General features: G+C 50.8%; 1 protein-coding gene across 3 annotated transcripts in view; it reads right to left on the reverse strand.

Annotated features, from left to right (window-relative positions):
- TULP4 (TUB like protein 4) overlaps positions 1 to 8,372 on the reverse strand; it is a 248,179-nt gene extending 239,807 nt beyond the window's left edge. For 2 of the 3 annotated variants that reach the window (XM_089333585.1, XM_051855193.3), the window contains exon 1: positions 8,242 to 8,362. The gene's annotated coding sequence lies outside the window, so the exon portion shown is untranslated. Of the gene's footprint in view, positions 1 to 8,241 lie in introns of all 3 variants that reach the window. The other variant, XM_070073328.2, reaches the window with a different exon arrangement.
- Between the last annotated feature and the right edge of the window lie 8,029 nt (positions 8,373 to 16,401).

The following is a 16,401-nucleotide window of genomic DNA, read 5'->3' on the forward strand; positions in this document are numbered from 1 at the left end:
CTAACCAAGGAGCTCCAACATACCCATTCCCAACTGGAAGAAGATATCCAAGTATGTATTAAGGAAACCAAATGAACGAGCAGTAGAAATAACTGTAAAAACATGATACCTTACATAACGTGCTTCCCAATCCTTTTGTGACTATTATGATCTAAATTAAGCCTTTAATTTTTAAAGTTAGAAATTAATATCTTGCATGTGTTACATGTGTTATCTTTTTCAAAGCTGTCTCACATCCAATTTAACCCTAATTGTGCTTCCGAATACAGTAACAGTGAGAGATTCTCAAATAAGCCTCATGATTTGCACACCCACAGGGTAATTTTCTATGTAGCCTGTGCACTAATCCTATCTGAGGCTTTCCACAAACTGCATGTTTCAACTCTAAAAATGGTCTTTCTTGGGGCTGGTGTAGTGGGGCAGCAGGTTAAGCTGCTGCTTGCAACACTGACATCCCACATCACAGAATACTGGTTCAAGTCACAGCTGCTCTGCTTCCAGTTCAGCTCCCTGCTACTGTGCCTAGGAAACAGCAAAGGATGGCTCAAGTGCTTGGGTCCCCTGCCACTCACCTGGGAGATGCAGGGATTGTGTTCCAGGCTCTTGGCTGCAGCCTGACCCAGCCTTGGCTGTTGCAGGCATTTGAGGAGTGAACCACCAGATGGAAAAATCTTTGTCTCTCTTTCAAATAAAATGAAAAAATATATACATACATACACTCACACACACTTTCTTTCGAGTGTTAAGTATCTCTAATAGCACATAATACAAAGACTGCTATTTCAGCAGGTTAATGCCCCAGCCTGCAGTGCTGGCATCTCATATGGGCGCCGGTTCAAGACTAGGCTCCTTCACTTCCGATCCAGCTCTCTGTTATGGCCTGGGAAGGCAGTAGAAGACAGCCCAAGTGCTTGGGCCCCTGCACCTGCGTGGTAGACCTGGAAGAAGCTCCTGGCTCCTGGTTTCAGATGGGTGCAGTTCTAGCCATTGTGGCCAAATGGGGAGTGAAGCATCAGATGGAAGACTTTTCCCTCTCTCTCTCTGTGCCTCTTCTCTCTGTGTAATTCTTTCAAATAAATAAATAAATCTTAAGAAGAAAAGACTGCTATTCCTATTTACTGACTTCAGAAAAATATATTTGATTCTGAATTAATCATATTTAAAGAGGAAAAGAGCATAATTTTTTGAATATCATAATTTTTAACATCTTGGTAAGTTTCATGAATAACCCAAAATTTTATTTTTGACCAATCATTTTCTATAAAAGAAATCAGAGTTGACCCACTGTAAAGAACTTAACATGTTAAAGAGTGGACAAAGCCCAAGCAGATCAGAGTTCATGGCAATTTTATGTCAATGTGGCAATTAATTCAACATTTTTGAGAAAAGAATGTGTTTAATTTTAACTAGGTAAGGAGAATCTATTTCCTTGTCTTGCTGGAATGTTTTCCACTTTCTGCAGTTAAAAGTATCTCAAGTCTCCTTGTGACTCCTCATCTATTCTCTGTGGGCTTTGTGGGGACATCACACAAGAACAATCCTACATACTCACACAGCCGAATGACGTCCATAACCTGCGAGGGAAACTCAGGTGGTGTGCAACCAGGCCATCGTGTTCCCTCCAGGAAGTCTCAATCTGAGAGCAGGAGAATGAAATCAACTGGCACAGTCTTTGTGAACAAGGGAACCTGAGGACGACCCAGGTGGTGTTTCCTCTGGGGTTGGCCTCCAAAGCCTTCCTGTTCAGTACTTTCTGGGCTGATACGCTAAGTGCTGAGCCAAGAGTGCTGTAGCCTGCCAGCTGCACTCAACAACACACCATGAACGTCTTTCCAGACTGGTCAATATAGACGCACATCCTTGTTGGTTTTTTTTTTTTTTTTTTTTTAGCAGGCAGAGTGGACAGTGAGAGAGAGAGAAAGGTCTTCCTTTGCCGTTGGTTCACCCTTTAATGGCCACTGCGGCCGGCACACGGCACTGATCCGAAGCCAGGAGCCAAGTGCTTCCTCCTGGTCTCTCATGCGGGTGCAGGGCCCAAGCACTTGGGCCATCCTCCACTGTCTTCCTGGGCCACAGCAGAGAGCTGGACAGGAAGAGGAGTGACCAGGACTAGAACTAGGGGTGCTGGCGCCGCAGGCGGAGGATTAGCCTATTGAGCCACGGCACCGGCCCACACATCCTTGTTTTCAACAGCTGCACACAATGAATGTGCAATAATCTAATCAATTCCTTATTCAAGCTTAATTCGAGTTCTTTACTATGTACACACAACTTTGCTAACTTTTCATGTTATTTCTTTGGGATAAATCCCTACAAAATGTGAACTTTCTGGGTCAAACGTATGCATGTTTCGTATTCTGGTACTTAACAGAAGCTATCTGAGTACACCCATCTCTACCTCCACTGAGCTGATCTGAGGATACGCACTTCACTTCACACGCACGAGCAATGGACATTATCATCATCCTTATTCCCACACCACACTGGGAGATACTAAAATACTACAATTACCGAAAGGAGGAACGGAAAGGTCATCGTAAGACCATAACCATAGCATTTCACATCCATTAAAGCGAAACTGGGTCTAAACTATACTGCCATAACTGGAAATGGTGTTTCGGTCTGCTGGGGTTGCCATGACAAAACATGCTCCAGTATCTGCAGAAGACTGGTTTCTGGACCCCTGCAGATGCTCCACTCTCTAATGCAGAAGCACAAGGTCTTTGCATAAAACTGACCCACAGCCTCCCTATACGTCCACATTTTAAGTTACCTCTAAGTTGGTTCTAACACCCAATACAGCGTAAATACTAGTAAACAGCTGTTACACTGTACTGTCTAGGGAATAACAACAAGATACGTGTTCAGTAGAGACATTAAATTTTTTTCCACATATCTTCTATTCACCTTCTGTTCAACCCATGGACGTGGAATCTGCAGATATGGAGCGCCAACTGGACAACAGATGGGGTGGCTGCAACAAAAGAAATGTCTCCCAGTTCTGGAGGTTAAGTTTAAGGTCAAGGGTCAGCAATGTTAAGTTTCATCCTGAGGCTCTCCTCGGGGCTTGCGTGCATGACCTTATCTAACCCTCATCACCACCCAAAGGCCCAATCTCCAAATACCACCACTCTTGAGGAAAAGAGTTCGACATAGAATTTTGGGGAGTGACACAAACATTTGAGTCGACATAAATGATATCTTATATTTTCTTTTAATTTAATTTATTTAATGACTGGTAAAATTAAACATTTTAATATGTTCAATGGTCATTTATTTTTTCTTTTTAAAATGGTCTGTTCCCAAGAATGATCCAACATGGAAAGCAGGCCACACAGTAGACTCATGGAATGACAAATGCCCTAAACATCACTCTGGCCTCAGAATCAGCCCTTAAGGCATTCAGATCTGGCTAAAAAGCCCATTAGAGCATTTCAGGCATGGAAAGCCAAGACACTGTGGCATAAATTGACCTACATAAAAGATCTCTGTGAGATCCCAGTAGAAAGAAGGGATAATCAAAGAAGAAGGTACCTCTCTATGAAGGGAGGCGAAACTTCCACTTTGACTATGGCCTTGTCTAAATAATGTCGGAGTTAGTGGACTCAAAAGGCTTCCAAAGCCTTAGCAGCTCATGACAAGAGCCTCAGGTGATCACTGATGTCATAAATAAGAATGTCAATTGTTAACTCAACAACAGGAGTCACTGTGCACTTGCTCCCCATGAAGGATCTCTGTCCTTAATGAGTTGTACTATGAGAATTAATGGTAAAACCAGTCTTCAAACAGTACTTTATACTTTGTGTGTGTGGGTGCAAACTATTGAAATTTTACTTAGTATGGAGTTGATCTTCTGTATATAAAGATAATTAAAAATGAATCTTAGGCCGGTGCTGCGGCTCAATAGGCTAATCCTCTGCCTGCGGCAACGGCACACCAGGCTCTAGTCCCAGTCGGGGCGCCAGATTCCGTCCCGGTTGCCCCTCTTCCAGGACAGCTCTCTGCTGTGGCCCGGGAGTGCAGTGGAGGATTGCCCAAGTGCTTGGGCCCTGCACCCCATGGGAGACCAGGAGAAGCACCTGGCTCCTGCCTTCGGATCAGCGCGGTGCGCCGGCCGCAGTGGCCATTGGAGGGTGAACCAACGGCAAAGGAAGACCTTTCTCTCTGTCTCTCTCTCTCACTGTCCACTCTGTCAAAAAAAATAAAAAAGAAGAAGAAGAAGAAGAATCTTAATGAAGAATGGGATGGGAGAGGGAGTAGGAGGTGGGACAGGTGTGGGGGTGGGAGGGTGGGTATGGGGGAAGAACTGCTATAATCCAAAAGCTGTACCCATGAAATTTGTATTTATTAAATAAAAGCTTTCAAAAAATAATAAAATAAAATATTCTTTTCTGATTTCACAGTTCAAACAGGAAGTACAAAGGATGAGTCTGGAACACCCTCGCCATATCAGAAAGAAAGGAAGCTAGCAGACTCCTGCAGGCTTGTCAGCATTCAGGACTGACCTGAAAGAGCGTCAGAAGGACAGCGGGAGCGGCATGCGGCCATGTGGTTAGGACATCACTTAGGACGAGAGCATCCCATCTCAGAGCACCTGGGCTGCTCCCCACGCCAGCTTCCTGCTAATATGTGCCCTTGGAGGCAACCCGTGATGGTTCAGGTAGCTGGGTTCCTGCCACCCGAGTGGTAGACCTGGATTCTACCTTCAGTTGTTGCTGCATTTGGGGACTGAACCAGCAGACAGGAAATCTCTCTGAATTAATCAGTCTCTCTCCCCTTCCCTCCAACTATCAAATACAGAATCAACAAATAAACAAAAATTCAGGAGAAAAAAAGGACAGTAACTTCAATGGAGTGAAACACACATATATGCTGACAGAGTTCACCCCACCCCCACACACACCAAAAGTGGGGGAGGGGCCCCACATTCACCACCACTGGAGAATGCCAAAGGGCAAACTCACAACTTTGACAACTGATGAATCTAGGGAAATAATCAGGCACCTTCCACATCCTTCCTACACAAGGTAACCAAACAACTGATTCCGGTGATTAGTTTCTACTTCTTACTTCAGCATATGACAGAATGATGGAATTAGAATGCAACACTATGGTAAACACTCACGACAATCAAAGAATGGTTGCTAATATCACAAGAAGAAAGAATTAAACAGAACATACTTCCTAATGGAAAGAATTCTGCTCACCAAAGGAAAAAAAATATCTGGTTCCTCTCATTCAGATTCTAGATCAAATGGACAATGAATAAGAAACACAGAAATAAAGGAACATATTCAACACTCCAGGAATGAAATCAGCAAACCAAGATTCAACAGAAAAGTGGAAAAAATGATTCCATGCTAAAAAGTTAAAAGTTAAATAAAAAGATCTGTTCATGATCTTAGTCCACATATAACAGGAATTTCAAGAAGTTTTAGTAAAACTGATTTTGAAGGTAAGTTTAGGGGCAAGCATTTGGAGCAGTGGTTAAGACATGGCTTAAGATGCCAGCACCCCATTATCAGAGAGCCTGGGTTTTAGTCTCAGTTCCACTCCAGACTCCAGCTTCTTGTGAATGTGCACCCTGGATGTCCATCAGGAGGTTGGGCCCCCGTCACATTTGGAAGACAGGACACAGCTCCCAGCTGTGAGCCCAGTCTTGGCTACTATGGGCATTTGGGAATGAACAAGATCATGGGAGATGGATGTCTGTCTCTGTTTCTGCATCTCAAATAAAAATTTTAAATTTTTTTCTAAAGATAAATTTTCCGCAAAAAAAATCTTGAAATATAGTTTTTCAATAATGCACGTTTTCCACGAACTCTTTGAAAGGCCTATATATTATACAACCTATGTATGGGGTACACGTGTGTGTTATGTGTGTGTAGGGTGTAATAAATATTTGATACTAAAAACTGTATTTTAAGGTGAAACAACAGAATTTTGATTTTTAATTACTTACTATTTGACACACAGAGAGAGAACAAGGCCCCATCCACTGGTTTACTTCCCAAATACCCCCAATAGCCAGAACTGTCAGGTGGAAGCCAGGAGCCAGAAACTCAAACCAGATCTCCCATACCGGTGGGCAGGCAGGGACTCGAGTACTTGACCCATCACCTGCTACCTCCCTGGGTGCTTTCTCTGACTTTCAAATAAGCTTTTAGATAAAGGTTAAAATGATACATTTTGTTATGTATATTTTACAACAAAAAAGCACGCTTAGTATGTTAATTTTAGTAACCAAATTAACACTATCACAAACTAAAAGAAATCTGACATTTCCATGACACATTCCTCGCAGTCTAAGGCCAAATGTGCAGTTTCTGTAAGGCTCTGGGAACACTGCAAATACTTCCCAGCCTCCTAACCAGGAACCCACGCAGTAACCGCATCGCAGCATCTCACGGAAGAGGCTCCACTCCGTTTTCACATGCACTTTACAAAGCGCGCGTGGAGTTGGGCCACTCACTCTATCTTCACTCTCTCTCTCTCCACAAAAGGGAAGGGGCGAGAGAATGCGATGAAACTGCCTGAATTCAAACCTGGAGAGAAAGGCCCGGCCTCACGTTCCGCCCTGCAAGCCGCCCCGCGCCGGCTCGGAAACACCACCTTTCCCTGCCACTCAGGGTCTCCGCGCCAGCGCTGCGTGGTCCCATCCAAACCGGGCTCCAGCCACCACCCTCCCTCTACGGGTTAAAAGAAAAAAAAAAAAAAAAAAGAAAAAGTCCTATTCCATTTTCATGGGGGAAAAGTGAGAATGACCGAGTGTCACTCGTACGGCTCCACGTGACACCCAGGAAGTGCAATAGGACCCACGTCCTTTGCAAACGAAGAGGCCGTGGGCTTACAGCAGACATAGTAAACACAGGATGGCATCACTCCGCCGGCACTTGAGGAACCATGGCTTCCTGCTCGCCTTCCAGGTCTCAGAGCTCCACGGTGTTGGGAACGTTCTCCTCTCTGATTCCACCTCATTCCCACGCGCGCCCCAGCCTAGAGGCCAACACCTCCCCCATCGCATGCGAACACTGCCACTCGTCCCAGCCCTGCCACTCCTAAAGGAAACTCAGGAACTCGGTCCCCCGCTCTCACCCGGATGAGTACTATCCCTTACACTGAGCTGCTATTCATAACGCAGTCACACATCTCCACCAGAGTAGACGATCCCGAGAGGGAGCCACGTGGGACGCTCCCAGCGCGAGAAGCGGGCCATCGGCCTCCAAGCCGCCCAGCCCGGGGGGCGGCGAGGGTCCGGTGGCTTCCCGGGCCTCCCAGCTGCCTCCCGGCTAGACACACCGTTCGGCTTCCTCGAGCCCTCGGGAAAGATTTCCTCCGTGATACGGGGAGGGTTCCACGGGCATCCGGTAAGACCCCAAAGGGCAGCCGAGTCCCCCAAAGGGCGAGGTCCGGGGCGCAGCGCCCGGCCCCCGAGGGGAGAAGTCCTGCAAGACTTTCCCCATCACCTGGGCGGCGCACGGCTGCCCAGCTGACAGCAGCCCCACTCCCTCCCACGGAGGTAGCCGGCCGAGGGGGCGTCGCGACAGCACCCCCGGGGGTCGCCTCCCCGCCGAGCCCCCCCCCAACCCCCCAGGCGGGTCAAACTTTGAATCGGCCGCCGGCGCGGGGCCGAGGGGCTGGCGGGGCCGGGCAGGAGCCCACGGCGGAGGCGCCGGATTTCCAGGCAGCTGCCGCGACAGGTGACCCGGCCGCCTCGCAGACACCCGCGGCGGGCGGCGGGCGGCGGGCGGCGTGCGGGGAGGCAGGCCCGCGCGGTGGGCAGCAGGGAGGGAGCCCCGCGCCCAGACGGCGGGAGGAAGAGGAGGAGCACGCCCGTCTCCCCGGGGAAGCCGTTCTCGGGGGTTTTCTGTCTCTACAATGAAGAGCGGGGAGAAAAAAAATGGCTCCAAGCCAGACGCCTCCTGATTTACACACACGCACACACACGCAGACTCCTCCGTCGCCCCGCTTTCTCCCACGCCGAAACAAAGGCTGGGGGGAGCGGGGCGCCGCCGCCGCCCGGAGCCCGGGCTCGGACGCGCTGGCTGCGCCGCGGCCTGCCCCCGAGCCCCCCGCGCGGCCCACCCGGCTCGCCGGCCGCCCGCCGCGCCCACCACGCCCGCCGGCGCCCGGGCACCGGGCCCCGCCGCCAGGGGACACCCGCCCGGCGCGGAGGGCGCTGCGGGCCGGCGCGGCACCCCGCCCGCCGCGGCCCCTTCCCGCGGCCGCCGCGCGCCTCACCTCCCGGGCGGCCGTGGCGGCGGCCCCCGCGGCTCCCCCTCGCCTCTCCGCCTCCGCCTCCAGCAGCCCCGCGCCGCCGCCGCCGCCGCCGCCGCCTCCCCCCCGCGTCTCGGCCGAGTCTCCGCCTCCCCTCAGCCGCCGCCACCGCCGGCCCGGCTGCGCGCCACGTGACCGCGCCACGTGACCCGGCGCGGCGAGCGGCGCCTCCCGGCCAGCCCGCCCGGACCGCGCGCCGGCCGTTGGCTCTCGCTGGCCGCCCAACCGCCGCGCCGGGGCCCGGGCCCCCGCCCCGCCGCGCTCGCCTCGCGGGCTGCCGTGGCCCGAGCCGCCGCTGCGCCGCGCCACCTGCCCGGACAGAGCCCACGGGCCCTCGGCCCGCGGCGCGCCCACCGCGCGGGACAGCAGTGCAGCCAGCCGGGCCCGGCCTCCCTGGGGCCCCCGCGACCTGGGTGCCGTCCAGGGGCCCCCGCGAGGCTCCTCAGGGACGCGCTCGGTGGCGGGCCCGGGACGCGGCTGCTTCTCGGGGGTCTCACGGAGGAGGGACCCCGGAGCCCCGTCGGAGCTCCCCTGGGCCGGGCGGGTTCGCAGCCTTTGTGTGGCCCCGGTCACATGGATGTCCTGCGAAGAACCGAAACTTTGGGCATCTCCCCTTCGTTGTCCGTCTCCGTCAGGTGCAGAGGACTTGCGTTGCTGATTGTGTGACTCGGGCCGTTGTATGTCGTGTAAAACGATTTTTCTTAAGGCAGCATCAGCACCCTTTGGTTGGTTGGAGGCACAGAGCGCCCTGAGCAACGAACCCTGGGGCTCAGCACTGCTTTCTAATTTGCCCATCCACAAAAGTTTTCAAATCAGTTTCAGATTTAACAATTCCTACTCTGTGAATTTTGTTAGAAAAAAAAAATTGGTCTGAGTCGGTTAAATTCTGAAATGTCATGCCTATGGTTTTACAAATGTTGATGGAAGTCACTTAGAATTTTTTAAATAACATCACAGAACCTTGTTTGTTGACACAGTACTCGATGGCTGCTTATAGTGCACTTAGAGCAGTACTGCGGGATATGGACTCTTCAAAAAAATGTATTGGGGCTGGCACCGGCAACCCCCATGGGCACTGGTTCGAGTACCGGCTGCTCCACTTCTGATCCAGCTCTCTACTGTGGCCTGGGGAAGCAGTGGAAGATGCCCAAGTGCTTGGGCCCCTGCACCCATATAGGAAACCTGGAAGAAGCTCCTGGCTGTAGGCTGCTGTGGCCGTTTGGAGAGTGAACCAGCAGATGGAACATCTCTCTCTCTATCTCTGCCTTTCAAGTAAATAAATGAATCTTTAAACAAGAGAGAGAAAAAATATTTATTTGAAAGGTAGAGTGACAGGGACTGTCACTGATTCACTCCCCAAATGCCTGCAACAGTTGGGGCTGAGCCAGGTCAAAGCCAGGGACCCGGAGGTCTCCCTTGTGCTGGGCAGGAGCCCAAGCACCCAGTCACACAGCAGGAAGCTGGACAGCAAGCACAGAAGATGGGACTCAAGGCAGGCACTCAGAGGTGGGATGTGGGGGTCACAGCCTGCTGTGCCTCAATGCTTGACTTGATTTTATTTTATAAAATTTATTTTAAAATAGGATATTTGCTTCATACATAAATGCACATAGATATAATGCACTTAATGGAAGCATTAATATCAGCATTTCTTGATACCTAAGAAATAAGATTATGTTTAGGTCTTAGAGTACCTTAAACATAAAAGAGAATCTTAAGTCAGTGTACTGAGTATTACGCTGCATTTTCATGCTCAGCGTTAGGCTAAATACTGCGAGAAAACCAAAGGAAGACCGCACCATGGCCCTTCCCCTCAACAGAATCACTTAAGCATGAACCCAACATTGGTCAAGGTTTCTCTCTCCCGCTACTTCCCAGGGGTGCTCACGCGGCAAAAGCAACTAAGACACCACTTGAGATGCGTGCCTCCCCATCCGAGTGCCTGGCCCCGCTGGGGCTATTTCCAGGATTCAGGGAATGAGCCAAGGAATGGCAGACTTCCTCTCCCCTCTCCCCTCTCTCCTCTCTCCGTATCTTCCTTTCAAATAAATTGTTTAAAAAGTTGTAACCCTCACACACACATTAATTGTAATTAGCAGTCTTCTACCATCATCACAGTTGCCCGACAGGCCTATGTTTGTTCAAGCATCGTTGGGCACAAAAAGTAGAGCCCAGGGCCGGCACTGTAGCGCAGCAGGTTAAAGCCCCAGCCTGCAGTGCCAGCATCCCATATGGATGCTGGTTCTAGTCCTGGCTGCTCCACTTCTGATCCAGCTCTCTGCTATGGCCTGGGAAAGCAGTAGAAGATGGCCCAAGTTCTTGGGCCCCTGCACCCATGTGGGAGACCCGGAAGGAGCTCCTGGATCCTGGATCAGCTCAGCTCTGGCCATTGCGGCCAACTGGGGAGTGAACCAGTGGATGGAAGTCTCTCTCTCTCTCTCTCTCTCTCTCTCTCTCTCTCCTCTCTCTTTCTCCCTGTCCTCTGTGTAACTCTGACTTTCAAATAAATAAATAAATAAATCTTAAAAAAAAAAAAAGTAGAGCCCACCCTCAGAAGAACCATGGGGTCCCACAGGTTGTTTTCTGCCTCTGTGGCCTTTGGGGCCAGTGTCTTCATTGAAGTCCCGGCCCTACCATTTGCTAACAAGTAGTGACAGGAATGATATTCCTAACACTGTGTGTTTAATCACTCTGATAACAGTAGCTAGCTCACAGGGCTGCCGGAGAGAATTAAATGGAGTAACTCGTGTTGAGCAGGTTACATGCCTGACACATGGTAGGCATTCCATCAACAGTGACGGCCAAACTGTGCCTGTGGGTCCTTGCCTCTGTTCTGCTTCTCCAGAACAGATCAGACGTCCCCCTCTGCTCTGCCCCATGAGGTCTACTCTCTTCTGCATTTTCAGAGGGAAAATGGTTTCCCTAAGACCTTTGACTTGGAGGCTCATTCACAGTAGCCCATTAAATCCATTGTGGATCTGAGTGTTATACTATTTTTAAAAAGTATATTTATTTGAGAGGCAGAGAGAGAGAGAGAGAGAGCGCCTATCCACTGGCTCACTCCCCAAATGTCAGCCAGGCCGAAGCTGGGAGCCAGAACTCCATTAAGATCTTGCACGTGGGTGCCAGGGATGCAGCTGCCCGAGCCATCACCCGCCGACTCCCGGGGTCTGTATTAGCTCCCCGCTGGAGCCAGGAGCCAGAGCCGGAATTAAACCCACATAACAATGGGATGCAGACATCTCAACTGGCTTGTTTTTTGTTTTGTTTTGTTTTAAGATTTATTTATTTATTTGAGGCCGGCACTGTGGCGTAGCAGGTTATGCTGCCGCCTGCAATATGGGCATCGGTTCAAGTCCCTGCTGCTCCACTTCTGATCCCTGCTCATGTGCCTGAGAAAGCAGCAGGGGATGACCCAAGTGCTGGGGCCCCTGCAAGAGATCCAGGAGAAGCTCGGCCTGGCCCAGCCCCAGCATTGCAGCCATTTGGGTAGTGAACCAGCAGATAGAAGATCTTTAAAAAAAAATTATTTATTTGTAAGGCAGAGTTACAAAGAGAGCAGGAGAGACAGAGACATCTCTTCTCTGGTTCGATCTCGAAATGGCTGCAACCAGCAGACTCCAGCCCAAGCCAGGAGCCTGGAACTCCATCTGGGTCTGCTAAGTAGGTGACAGGGGCCCAAGGACTTGGTCATCTCCTGCTGCTTTCCCAGGCTCACTGGCAGGGAGCTGGATCAGAAGTGGAACCGCTGACATTTGAACCAGCACTCATATAGGATGCTGGCATCCTGGAGTGTGGGGGTGGGGTAGGGACTGGGGGGTGTTTAACCCATTGTACCGCAACACCAGCCCCTTAATTGGTGTCTTAAGCACCAGGCTAAATGCCTGCCTGCCTGCCTGCCTGCCTGCCCCCATGGATTTTTTTAATTCTGACTATGAAATGAGAGGGGTTTCCGCTTACTGAGAAATCCGAGGCCATTGGGAATCAGGAGGGAGACTGGGCACGGGGAGCCTTTCCCCTGGCCTAAGAATTCCCTTTGGGTTGTGCTTCACCTAGTTTTCAATTGTAGAGTTTTAAGCAACACACTTGAAGAAATCAAAAGCAATCCACTGTAACTGCCGAAAGATAAAGCCATGCATCTCACCACTTCATTATTAACTCTTAACTAGCTCCACATTCGGGTTTGAGAAAAACTTCTTACTGCCCGTGCTAGCTCCCAGGCGTCCCGAGAGACAGCGGGGCGTCTGGTTCAGCTCCTCATTGAGCTCGGAGGCCTCCAGGAACCAGCACTCCAGCGTCTCTTCTCACCAGGCCTCCTCCCTGCCTCTCTGTCCCTGCTGTCCTGGTGGCCGAGACGTGGAACAGGAGGGAGGAGGTTGGAAACTCCACACTCTTCCTCCCTGAGGCTCAGTGTCAAGGGCACAGGCTGGCCCTGCCAATTCTGACTGCAGGGACGTGAAGTCGCTGAGAGGAGCAGATGGAGGCTGCGGTTGCACACGGCCCTGTGTCAGAAGGAAGCTGGCGTGGAGGGGCGAGGGGTTCCCTGCTGGAGTCGTCTCACACCTCTCTGGGAGCTGCATGGAGCTCAAGGCTGAGGGCTGAGCTGGTGGGGTCAGGCTGGGAGGTGGAGCAAGTCAGTGGGAGTGGCTTCTCTAAGATGTCAAGCACCTGCAAGACATTGGTCCTATCTGTTTGACGTAACCTGTCTTTATACCTTGTTGTGTTGTGTTTTAAGCACCACGTGGAAGAACGAGTCAAAACTTCTGAGGAAAAGCTAGGACCCAGGTCTGGGTTATGGTCAGTCACAGCATGTGGCGACCCGGCGAGCCTAGCACATTGCCGCGCCTGCGCCTTCCCAGCCCTTGTTCCCTACACAGTCTGTAAAATGCAAAGTGGGCGCTGGTCCCTGACCCCTTCCTGCTCTAAATCTCCAGCTCTTTCAAGGATGCTCACTGCGGAGGCCCGCCCTGACCCGTGCCCGCCATAGTTCGAAGCCTTTACGCTAACCTTCCACAATGAATAGAGCGTTGTGTTGTTCATATATTTAAATATATATATCGAATATATATTATATATACACACATATACATATATATCCACTAAGCCATGTGGAAGTGAAGAGGCTAATTTCAAGGGAGTCTGGGACATGACTGCATGCAACTATAGGCCCAGTGGGCTTCTTAAAATGTAAACTCTCTGGGCAGGCCTTGTTCTACACCGGGTTAAGGCACCACCTGCATTGCCCGCATCCCATATAAGCACCAGTTCCAGTCCTGCCTGCTCCACTTCCAGTCCAGCTCCCTGCTAATGCACCTGGGAAAGCAGCGGAGGATGACCCAAGGGCCTAGGCCTCTGCCACCCACTTGGGACAACTGGAAGGAGTTCCAGGCTTCTAGCTTCAGCCTGGCCAAAGCCTGGCACTGCAGCCACTTGGAAGATTTCTCCTCTCTCTCTGTCTTTCTGCCTTCAAATAAATAAATCTCCTTTTAGGGGCCTGGTGCTGCGGTGTAGCAGGTAAAGCCGCCACCTGCAGTGCTGCATTCCATGTGGGGGCTGGTTTGAGTCCCAGCTGCTCCACTTCCAATCCAGCTCTCTCCTATGGCCTGGGAAAGCAGTGAAGGATGGCCCAAGTCCTTAGGCCCCTGCACCCACATAGAAGACCTGGAAGAAGCTCCTGGCTCCTGGCTTCGGATCGGTGCAGCTCCAGCCATTGTGGCCAACTGGGGAGTGGATCAGTGGATGGAAGACCTCTCTCTCTCTGCCTCTCCTTCTCTCTCTGTGTATCTCTGACTTTCAAATAAATAAATCTTTAAACAAACAAATAAATAAATCTTTTTAAAAAATGTACCAAGGTGAGTTTGCTGGGCAGAGACATCCCCGCTTATTTTCCCAAATTTTCATTGATAATGGTGAATGTTGACAGGCACAACTCAGGCTTCATAACTAAAGCTCTGGGTGGTCTGAATGAACCGTGCCTGCGGAAGGCTGGGTACTGCACCTCCAGGTGAGGAGATGCCTGGGGCTGCTGCTGCCATCTGGTGACAGTGGGCCTCAGAGCAGGCGAGGTCCCGGGTCCCGGAGCCTCCGAAAGGGCCGGCCTGTCTACCTTGTTCCCTGATGTGATGCGTGCCCCTGTCACTTAGAACGTCTTCCCCGTAGTGTCAGTTCCCACTGAGCCCCAAAGACCCCAAAGACCTTGACATCCTTTCCGTCTGCTTCCTGGCCTTGGTGGATTAGTGGCACTATTAACCAAATGAAGACACTGAAGACCTCAGACAGAACTTAAAAAAAGAGATCCAGAATAAAATGTGATGAAAGTGTCATTCATACCTGGATGGTATTCTCGGCTCCTGGCCTCCAGCTAGCCCTGCTGCGGCCATTGCAGGCATTTGGGAAGTGAACCAGGGGCTGGCGTGCGGCGCAGTGGGTTAGTCCTCTGCCTGTGGCGTCGGCATCCCATGTGGGCACCGGTTCTAGTCCCTGCTGCCCCTCTTCCAATCCAGCTCTCTGCTGTGGCCTGGGAAAGCAGTGAAAGATGGTCCAAGTTCTTGGGCCCCTGCACCCGCATGGGAGACCCAGAGGAAGCTCCTGGCTCCTGGCTCCTGGCTTCGGATCGGCGCAGCTCCAGCCATTGTGGCCATTTGGAGAGTGAACCAGCAGAGGTAGGACCTTTCTCTCTGTCTCTTCCTGTCACTGTCTGTAACTCTATCTCTCAAATAAATAAATAAAATCTTAAAAAAAAAAAAATGGAACTCACCCAGCAGAAGGGAGCGCTGTCTGCCTATCACCTTTCTCTGTCTCCAAAATAAAACAAATACATACAAAAATTTTTAAAAAATGTATAAAGGAGTGGGCATTTAGCACAGCAGGTAAGACACCACTGCTGCTTGGGATGCCAGCATCCATCTCGGGGTGCCTGGGTTTGAGCCCGAGCTCCACTTTCTGGTCCAGCTTCCTGCTGATGTGCTCCCGGGGAGGCAGCAGAAGATGATGGCTCCAGTACCGGGGTCCTGCCACTCATGTGTGAGGCTGGGATTCACATGCAGGCTCTCGGCTTGATCTGGCCCAGCCCTGTCTGGTGTAGGCATCTGGGGAGTGAAGCGGCACATGGAAGATTCCTCTCTCTCTCTCTCTCTCTCTGCCTTCCAAATAAAATACATTTTGTTTAACTTAAAAAGGTGTCACTAAGTTAACAAAGATGAATAGCACTCTAAAGAGCAGATGTTGAAAACAGAAAAAAACATGGCGAAAATGTATTAGATATCAAATACACTTGGGAAAGTAAGCCTTCTGATGAAGACTATGCTCCCACCATTATATTTCTAATTTATAAAATTGTTAATGTTTACGTAAATACTAGCCATTTTCCATTTCACTCAGTGAAAAGCTTAGCTTTTGGAACTGCAAGCTTCGGACTCTGAAAGTAACGTTGGCTGACAGCACCAGCTGATATGAATATTAAGTCATACTCAGATTATTAAGGCTGCTTCAAGCTGGCGCCGCGGCTCACTAGGCTAATCCTCTGCCTGCGGTGCCGGCACACCGGGTTCTAGTCCCGGTCAGGGCGCCAGATTCTGTCCCAGTTTCCCCTCTTCCAGGCCAGCTCTCTGCTGTGGCCAGGGAGTGCAGTGGAGGATGGCCCAAGTGCTTGGGCCCTGCACCCCATGGGAGACCAGGAGAAGCACCTGGCTCCTGCCTTGGGATCAGCGTGGTGCGCCGGCCACAGCGCACCGGCCGCGGCGGCCATTGGAGGGTGAACCAATGGCAAAGGAAGACCTTTCTCTCTGTCTCTCTCTCTCTCTCACTGTCTACTCTGCCTGTCAAAAAATAAAAAAAAAGACTGCTTCAAAGAGAATCATTGGGTAGACTATCAGTAATTTTTGTTATAAGCCACACAGAGGAAGTGAAGCTCCAAAAGTCTCAGCATTTTCGTACTATTTAAGTGTCAGACCTCAGCGGTGGGCGATAACCTACCTACACTGAGAAAACCTCACAGCCACGCAATCACGTAAGGGTTGTGGACATTGCACAGAGGTGGCTAGCTGTCCCCCATGAGCCCTTGCACACACTAGAGTAGTGACAAGGACGTCTGTGCCCGGCCAGTGACTGTATTTCCCAGTACCT

The sequence above is a fragment of the Oryctolagus cuniculus genome, chromosome 5 (genome assembly GCF_051225735.1).
Source record: "Oryctolagus cuniculus isolate XC-2025 breed Fujian yellow rabbit chromosome 5, ASM5122573v1, whole genome shotgun sequence".
Taxonomy (NCBI): Eukaryota; Metazoa; Chordata; class Mammalia; order Lagomorpha; family Leporidae; genus Oryctolagus; species Oryctolagus cuniculus.